Genomic DNA, 10,084 nt, shown 5'->3' with positions numbered 1-10,084 from the left:
CGTAGGTGTAGGTGTGAGCTTGAATGGTTGTCTGTCTCTATGTGTCAGCCCTGTGATTGACTGGCGACCAGTCCAGGCTGTACCCTGCCTCTCCAGACCCCCCGCGACCCTGAACAGGATAAGCAGTATAGATAATGGATGGATGGATGAAACTGTGGTTGAGAGGAAGAAATGTGAGCTGCAGTAAGTTAGAGAGTATTTAGGAGCTCTTCCTTTGGGTGATGGAGAAAAAGTGGGGCAGATAGACAATGTGGTGTCCCAGCCATGGGGAGCCTAAAAGTAGAAGTTTTCCTTTTCTTGGGGAAGGCCTGTGAGTGTGAAGTTCTAAAGTATTAATATTGTACATATTTGGCACTCTAGGGCCAGCATGAAGGTCCTTATCCCAGTGGCCCAGGTTCAGTACCAACCCAGGCCCTTTGCTGCACGTCATCCTTTCTCTTTCCCCCTTCCCCCCATCGATCTTAGGCTTTCACTGTCAAAAAAAGCACAAAAAATGATGAATAAGTTGTGAAGAAACGTTATCACCTTTGCTCAAAAGAATATAGGTAAATAAATCATCATCACAGGGAGAATTACCTGATTCCTCTGGTAATTGACAATAGGCTGCATGTTGTGATTGTTCACAACTTTCCCCTCTTTTCTTGATGACTTCCTCATCTCTGTGAGCTTCAAACACTCGGTTCTCTCCTCTCCTCCTCTCCTCTCCTCGCGGCATCACTGCGTTACTGGCCTCTCTCACAGTGAAACACAGTGGATCACAGCTGGCTGGATGCCCACAGATAGAGTGGCTCCCCCGCGTCCTCACACCACTGCCTCAGATCCCGAGCCAATTCTCCTGCCCCGCCTCGCAGGTCAACCTTGGCTGCTCTCTCCACCCTCGCACTCCGTCCCCTGAGCCGATGCCCAGCCCACCACCCCTGGCACAGACAATCCCGCCTCTCCCTGCCAGATTTTTACACAAACCAAAGAGGATACAATGCAGTGTTTTTGTTAAGAGATGGACAAGTAATTAACCCTGGACCATGGGTGTTTTTACTCTGTGTCAAGACTGGTGGAGAGGTGCTGAAGGCAGGTTAGCAAACAGTCAGAACTGTTAGCAAAGTGTGAGGGGGGGTAAATTAAAGGAAAAGCCATCCATTAACCTTTGTGGCTCGCTGGCTGCTCACTCAGCCTGGGCTTTGGATGGATCTCAGCAATGTAAACTGTGGAAATCCTGTTTATACATAGAGCTGCAACAATTAGACAAATTAATCAGCAACTATTTTGGTTATTTATTCATCATTCAAGTCATATTTTAAGCCAGATATTCTTTTGTTTTTCGACTGTTGGTTGACAAAATAAGGAACTTGAGATGGTCCTTTCGAGGAAATTAAGAGCATCTGTAATAAATGTGTGAATTTGCTTGGACGGATGTTGAAAATGTGAGAGAGCCCACACATTATGACTAACAATTATAGATTTAACAGTTTTGTTCTGACAGTGTGTGGAGAGCAACAATATACTGAAACAGCACACCAAACAGATTCCATTCACCAACAACGACGTCCTGATTCTCAAAATCTGTCGCGGACAAACGAGACTTTAGAGTAAACAAACATGGCGGACGACAAGCAGGAAAAATCGCAGATGACAGTTTTTGCACTTTTTTTAAAATTCACGAAGAAAAAAAAAAGTCGTGGACGGGTTGCGCTTCCTTATTCAGTCAGCTTGCTTCCCATTTGACTTTTGTTTCGTTACACGTGACAATCCACAGAGTGTGTGTTCTAGTTCTTCCGAGCACTCGCTCTTAACTTCCCTCACACCTCAGGAAAATCATGATTATCTTTAGAGCCATCAAAAAATCGGGACTTTGCTTACTCTTGTCGGAAGGGGGGAATCTGGCCCAAAATCAGCCAGATTATCTTGTAGTGTGTACCCCACTTTAGCTTGTATACAAAGAAGTGATATTCTCTGGTTGTTGCAACGCCGCTGCCTCACCGTTGGAATTGCTGGAAAACAGCCAAAGGAATTTTTTTCCATTGGGAGAAAAATCTGGAGTAGTTTGACACTGTTATAGCGGTCAACAAAATATTGGGCATGCAAAGCCAATGTTAGTTAGATAGTCAATGTTGGTTTCTTTCCCTGACCAATGGGTTATCACTGTAATCATGACCCTATTCTTTTACAAGACTTACTAACCTTAGAACTAATTAACCAAGCTAGGATCAGAAAATGTTTTTTGCTGGAGACAGTGATTTCATGATTTTTGAACCAGCATTTTTGAGGACATATCAGTAGTCAGTAATCACACTACTGTTACCCTTTACCTTCACTTCCTGTGAGGCCTGTAAACCATCTAAGAAGGTGTGACAAATAAATTTAGATTTGCACCGTCACACGGCTCAAATGCTGCTTAGAATATAAAGATAGTTCTGATCATGTGACCCTCTAATCCGTCCCCTCCCCCAATGTGCCACTTCTGTGACATTGTTCATCAGCAATTGCATAAAGCCCTCACTGCCACTGCCGATGTTGGGCAGCATCTATTCACATGCAGATGTTACTAAATCCTCTTCTTGTTTTTGTTTTTTTCGAGTATGGCTCATATTGTAGTGGCTCCCCCCTCCCCCCTCCCCCCTCCCACAGCTCCATCTCCGTCTTCTTATTTGTGTTTACTGCCAAAAAAAAAAGAGGTTAAGCCCCAAAAGTGGATGGTACAAAAATGTTAATTGGTCGCATGGTCTATATAATCAACCCCTGCGCGCTCTGGGTGACTGTATAGAAGATGACTGATGAATATTTTATTGTAGGCGTGAATCTGTACGTACAGCATCCCCCCATCCGCTCTGTGTCGCCTCCCATTTTAAAGAAAAAAGCCGAACAATAGGCCTGATATTCTCCCTTTTTCCTTTTAATCTCAGTCATACCGCCTTAAAAAAGAGGCTCACAGATGCCCTATCAGCGGGGGCTCCCTTTCATCATATGCTGAATCCATTGCTCGCCATTTTTTTTCTTTCATCACCCTCACAATGGGTCAGGAATCACAGCAATATTACGCAATACGCTGTAACACTATTACCTCATTGTCACATTTTAGCGCCACAGTGAAGGCGGGTACAGTGTCTTCCAACACCGTAATCCAACAAATTCAAGAGACACGAGAGAGACACGCTGTGACTTCCTTCCTCTGCCAGACGACCGAGTCACACTGCGGCTGCTCGGCCATCTCTAATTATTTCATGCCCCTTGGTTCTGCGCGTACAGGACGACGCGGCGTACTGTTGGAGAAGAATGAGTATGATTGACAGGCAGCCCCCATCCCACAGGAACTCATTAAGGCTTCCTGACTAAAAGCTAGTGGGCACGCTCATGCTGCTCCTGCCTCCTTCTTCCTCTGGTCCTCCTTTTAGTCCAACACTCAGTAAGTTGGAGAAAGAAACGCCTGAACTCAGCTGCAAGCGGCAAGTGAACTTACTGTGCTCTTATCTCATCTGATCTGAGGATCGACTCAGAGTAAAAGTTTTTTTGGGGCTCTGCGTTCTTTCATTTTGAGTTTCTCTTTTTTTCTGTGAGCGTTTCTCTGCTCATCTCAGCCTCTATGACTCTTTTGCATTTTGGTTTCAGAGTGTTCTCCCTCTTGCTCGCTATCTCTTTCTATTTCTCTTTGGCCCTCTTTTCTCTCCCTCTCCCGGGGTGATACGAGGCAGTGGTGTGGGTTCTAAGAAGCCCTTGAAGTGTTGGCTCCACTGAGAGAACTTTAAAAGGCCATTTCATCATGTTCGTGAAGCAGCACTTGAGACCAAGCTCAAATATGACTTATGTGAAACTAGCATAAACTCCCTGGAAAGTTTTGTTGAGCTCTTTACAGTATACTTTTCTATTATGTGGATGTCAGCTCTTGCTGCTTGTTCCTAGTCGTTTGGTTGGTAATCTTTCAGATCTATATGCATGTACATAACGTTTCTAGTTCAAGGAAAAGGAGCAGTGAGATAAAAATGAATCATGTTGAATTGTAACCCTGCTCTTAGCTTTTCTCTCCCCAGAACTGGCAGGCCTCAAACGCGGCATTTCCACACTAAAATTGCTGACCAGAGAGCGTGTGGTACAAAGTGCTTTAAGACATTCACTGTCCAGACTTCACTGGGCTTTGTGGAGCAGCAATTACGACAGGCCAATTAGACAGAGACAGAGCGATGGTGTGCAGCTCTCCAGTTTCTAATCCGCTCCCAAACTGGGAAATCTTCAGACCCAGTGCCTCCGATTTGGTCCACTCGCTGCCATTCATTTAGCACATCTGTCAAACAACACAGGGACTAGTTTACATGTACGTATGAATGGGCACACACACACACACACACACACACACACACACACTGATAATAGGAAGGACAAGAGTCTGGGTCTAAATTGTTGGTCAGAATGAATTTTAAGACCTCTTCAGAAGCAGAGTTTAATGTGAATATTTTTGTAATGTAATATTTGTTGGTTCTTTAAAATTATTGTATCTAATATTTTTAAGCTTTTTCCTAAATATAAAATGGTATATTTTACACCTGTCGTGACTTGTATCTACAATGTTACAGTGTTACAATTTCCCTTTAGCAGGTGCTTTTTTCCAAAGCAATGCACATCTGAGAGTGAATACAGTACAAGCAAGGATCTAGACGGGGGGAAACAAAGTCAGTAAGTGCCAACAAACAGCTTCAAGTGCGATCAGACACAGGTGCCAACAGGCAGTGCACAGAGGCAATGCACAGGGTGTATGGAAGACTTTTTTTCATCATCAACGTCATTATTATATCCACATTCTCAATATCATCATCATCAATAGCATCAATATCATTAAGTGCCGAGTTGTTCATGAAAGAGCTGGGTCTTTAGCTTTTTGTAAAAGGTGGAAAAGGACTCTGCGGACCGAATGGAGTTTGGTTACTCATTCCAGCACCGAGGGACTACAGAGGAGAAGAGTCTAGCTAGCTAGCTTAAGCGCAAATTATAATTTTTGTGGCAGTCTATAGCCTTTTATAGCCGTAACGAAGCTCCATCCTCATCCCACCTTTGTCATTCTACATTGGACCATGCAACGGCAGCATAAAGCTGCCTCAGTGTGTGTTTTTAAGTAGCGTTGCGGCGTTGCGGAAGCAAAACGTGCGTGAGGTGTTAACAAACAGCGCGTGTTGGCTCAGATGCTGGCTCAGAGGCGGAATGACTCACCATTCCACCTCCGTGCGTTCTACATAGAAGATGGAACATTACAGAGGCATAATAAACCCGCCTTGAATTGGCAGTGTAAAAAGCCCTTATGTCTTGTCACTTCATCACTGCCCAGGGGTATACCGGCATGCTGACAAACATGGGCGAACTAACCCTTTATTTGGCATAAAATGTCTGGTTAACCAGCCAGCAGATACAGATCAACATCATATTAGGACTATGTTTGAATTTTGTTTCTGGGCCCCCAAGCGTTTCTTTGAGCTCTTGTTTTTGGTCTCCACCAGCTCCTGAGAGAAACATGCCAAATGATTCACTTTACTCATCAGTTAGACCCTACTGTATTTGTAGAGTTTTTCATTAAACAGCTGCAGAATGAACCTGAAACCATCAGTGATTAGGGCCTTTAGAGAAAACTGGAACTGTAAGGTGGGAAAACTAAAACAAACTACTAGTGTGAATCCATAACTTCTATTTAACACTCTCAGAATTGAAAGAAATCTAATTGTTTTTCTGCAGTATAAAGTTTTAGAAGTAAGTATGTCAAATGAAAGGAAAAAACATTTTATTGTAACTTTAAATTAGTCAGGTTAATCCTCCAATCTTAGCAAAGACAAACACACACAGACTGCAAATATACCTCCACTCACCTCGTTGTCTGAATTGATAAATTCCACATTATTTTAAAGTGAATTTATGATGTCTGAATCTACATTGACCCAGCTCCCTTCACCAAAGCTACTCACTGTTTCTGTCTCCCAATTAGTTTCCAAACACATCTGAGCAAGTTCCCTTTTTTCAGCTCATGCAATTCAATGTCGACAATTACTTCTTCTACTCTCAGTGTAGTACCAAGACTTTAAGGCTCAACAGCTTGTTGTGGGAGTCGGGGTAAATACAGCGCTGTTTGAGGAAATGTTGATGGTGAAATCATTCAGTTTCATGTGCGATTACCAGTATTTACAACATTGTTTGGCCTGGGTTTAGCAGTAAGAAATTAATGATGGATTTCAGAAGGCCATAAACACAATCTTTCTTGGTGCCAAGCCAATGGTTAAATATAAATTAAGAAGAAAGCGGAAGATCAATGGGGCCTCTATCACTCTGAAATCCCCGTTGCTTTATGTTCTGTTTGATGTCTCAAGTGAAGAGCTCATTCACACTGAAATCAAAGAGCTGTCATCTTGGATGCAGTAAGAGCAGATAATATCACGGTGCGGGACTTTGGGTATACATGGGTTACTTTTAAAGCCTTTAGGAAATTGTTGTTTCTACCGGGAGGTTTACTTGGGCTTGTCTTTGACTCTGATGCCGGCTGCCTGCTGACCAACATCTGTATACCACTTATCGACCGTCAGTCGGGAAAAGTGAATAAGTCTAGTGGGATTTTGACAAAACAGTGTCTGTAAAATGAGTACTTCCAAACTTATGTTGCACACTCTCGAAGCAGTACCAATCTACACATGAGCTTTAATTCTCATTCGTCATAATTCTTAATGGTGGATGTCAATAATTGAAAGCAGACGTGTGCAAACATGAACTTTTACCTTCTTAAATCTTAAAAGTATTGATATTGTCCTTCCCAGTTATCATTTATTTAAAGGGACAGGTTAACTTGAGTTTGTACAGACTGCTCTGTACAAACAAGCTTTCATAACTCCAGCTGCACAGGAAAATTCAGCTCAGTGAGTCATCTCACTGAGCTGTGTGAAGCATATGATATTTCTAAATACATTAATTTTGTTATGATGAACACAGCTGAATGACTCACAAAGAATTTCTGAGAGAAAATTTTGACTAAAATCAAATGTCACACAGATACAGATCGAGATCCACAAAGAGGCTGCTGAAACCTCTTTGTTAAAGAAAGGGGAAAAATAACATCTAACAATGTTGGCATATGATGCAACATGTGAAACCACACCAACATCAAAGTTAGACACACACAACTCAACCACAAAAACCTCGACGCTCCTACTTTTGCTGTTCTAAATCACTTCCTGTACTCAAAATTGATTTTTATCACTAACAGATTTATGTGTTTCCCCCACTTAATAAGCTATTGTCTGAAAAACAGTACTGTTTGTGCTTCTTAAAGGCCAAGTGACGAATTCTGGTGAGATATTTAGTAGCGTCAATGATGTCTGGTGACGTTGTGGAGCAGGATGTGGTCGCGGCAGATGTGAAAAGTGTTAATGGAACTTATTGCGTGAGCCTCAGCTTAGATTACGTTTTTAGAGACTCTCAGGAAACCCACGCGCTGCATCTAATGAGATGAGACACACACAAACCACAAGCAGCAACACAAAAAACTCCTCATCCTGTCGGACTTTGTGGCAAGGCCACTCGATGTAAATAAACATTGTGTCTGACTTGTGTGAGTGGTAGAAAGACGCATAGAGCGAGAAAGAGAGAGTGTGAGTCGCTGTTATCGTGTGGATTTTAATTGCGCTGCGGCCACAGTGCCTCGACCAATCACAGTCCTCGCGCAGGCACGCTTCAGGGTGACCGCAAGGGAACAAAAAACAAATGTTGGGCAAACACGCCACTGAGCCTGTCCTTTCTCAGCAACAGAGCCGTCAAGAGGCGTTCAGGAGCAGACCCCAATTCCTCCACACTTTCCCTTTTAGATCGTCCTTTCGCCTTGAATGATCTTCTCCTCTCCTTCCTTTTACTTCCCTCTCCTCCTTTGACTTTCTTCCTCTCCCTGTCTATCTCCTCCGTCTTCTGCCTCCCTCCCTCCCTCTCTCCCTCGGTGTCACTCGGCCCATCTGGGCTGTCTGCTGGAGTCGGGAACATCGGTCCCTGTCAGGGGAGCTCAGTGGGGCCCTGTTGAAGACACAAAGGGTGGATTACTGCAGCTGCCAGTCACACTAAGACCCACACAGCAGCTCCTCGGAGTCTATTCCAGTGTCCTCAACCCTCACACCCAGCCCCGTCACAAAGGGACATCATTAGCTCGGGCACAAAGGAGCTCCTCCGCTCACCCCGTCTTAAGCAACACCGCAATCAGGCGCACAAATAGCGTGATTAGTGAAGATAATATGCATGTGTAATGTATGCTAAGGCGGTGTCATCTGCTCGAAATAGGAAGGGTGCAATGAGGGGTTTTGTTTTTGAGGAGCATCTTTCACACAGATTTCGCATCACGTCTGCTTATACGGGTTCTCAGCAGTTTTCACTCTAAGATGCAGTCGATAAACATTCAATCGTTTTTAGTGACATTTCTCTTGTCTGTTTTAGCACGATGATTTGATCAACTGCGAATTTCAATCATTTTTAGTTGCACAAGTAAAGAGGCAATCATACATTTTAAGAATTGATACAAATTACGTGATATGAAAGTAAAAAAAGAAGAAATACAGAAGCTTTATGTTTGTGTTTTTAAGTCTCCTATCCTTTATACAACCTTAAATAATTTCCCTGTCGGAGGGTTAAACTTAAACCTAAATCTGTAATGCTCACCTGGGTGGTTTTATTATATATTAAGCAGTTTTAATTATACATCAAAAGTTGTGTTTTAATTGGACTTTCGAGGAGAATCTCACTCCTCCTCGTCATGATGACAGCGCCTGATAAAAATCTGTTTTAGTCTGAGAAATCATTACATTTGATCTTAATTGCGAGAACAAAGAACTCCCCACCCATCACTCTCACTTCATCAGGCAGCCACAGCACACATCGTTTAATTTTTTTCTCCCCCCTCTCATTCAATCATTTCTCATTTCATTGAGAAGAAACAGTTGTGCGATGTTTTGCTTTACCAAGATTAATTTCATTTTCACCCGCTGTGATCCAGCTCGATCCCCTATGACAGATCACACTGAGCATCTGGCTGGATCTGCTAATGCACCGCAGCCAAGCAGCACTCAGGGTGCCTGAAACACACATTCACTGCTCCAACACTCATGCTGGGGCCGCCAACGCTGTCCAGCATGGTTATAGTGTTGGCTGTAGACTATAACTAATAATGTCTCCATTCATGCTGCTTGGCCAGCGACAGCACTGAAATCATGGCATGGAGAGCCGCTTTTTTTTTTTTCTCTTTAAGGAACATGAAAATGTTCGTTCTTCTTCTGTGGTTCATTGTGATGTTCCACCGCGATCCAGACTGCATGATGAGGGTCAAAGGGTCAATAGCGCTAATGCTAATGTCAACATTCATAAAAAGGCCTTAAATATTGGCAAACTATGTCCTTTAGTGGACATTATGGTTTCTCTAGGTGTCTACTGTGATTTAAGGAATAGTTTAGCTTTTTGGGAAATTCGCTTATTCACTGTCTGGTGGAGAATTACATTAAAAAAATCTCAAATTAGCTTAGCATAAAGACTGGAACAGGTGAATACAGCTTGACTGACGCCCCAAAGGTAGAAAAAAATCTACCTGCCATCACGTTTAAAGCTCTTTAATAAACAGGATATATTTGTTTTTATTTTATTTTGTGCTTGTTATTTTTTGGCTGTGGCCAGTACAACTAACATAATGTATATTAAAGAACATATGGAAGCCTGAAGTGGACATGCTTCCATCCATACATACAAAGTTGTTTTCTCGAGATCTTGACTTTTTTAACTCGATAACAACGCTGCACCACCGTGACGTCAGATGTTCATAACTTGTATCCCCGGAGTTGCAAATGCACAAAACAAATATAGAAACAGGATTTTTTCTGACCTCATTAGTGTTGGCAATGGCTGCTTGCCATGTCCTGGTCTGTAATATCGCAGTGACCAACCTATTGTTTTGTTTTCTAGATTGCCGGAAAATGATCCCCTTATCACAAGAAAACAAGCTTTATCTTGAGATAATGAGATAAATTAATCTGTTATAATAGGAAAACCAGCATTGTTATTCCAAGGTAACGAGAATAATAAGTTGCGATCTTGAGAAAAC

Source organism: Semicossyphus pulcher, unplaced genomic scaffold, assembly GCF_022749685.1.
Source record: "Semicossyphus pulcher isolate SPU_LCO1_2020_fin unplaced genomic scaffold, fSemPul1.0.p SCAF_17, whole genome shotgun sequence".
NCBI classification, from domain to species: Eukaryota; Metazoa; Chordata; class Actinopteri; order Labriformes; family Labridae; genus Semicossyphus; species Semicossyphus pulcher.
Note: the sequence above shows the minus strand (reverse complement) of the source record.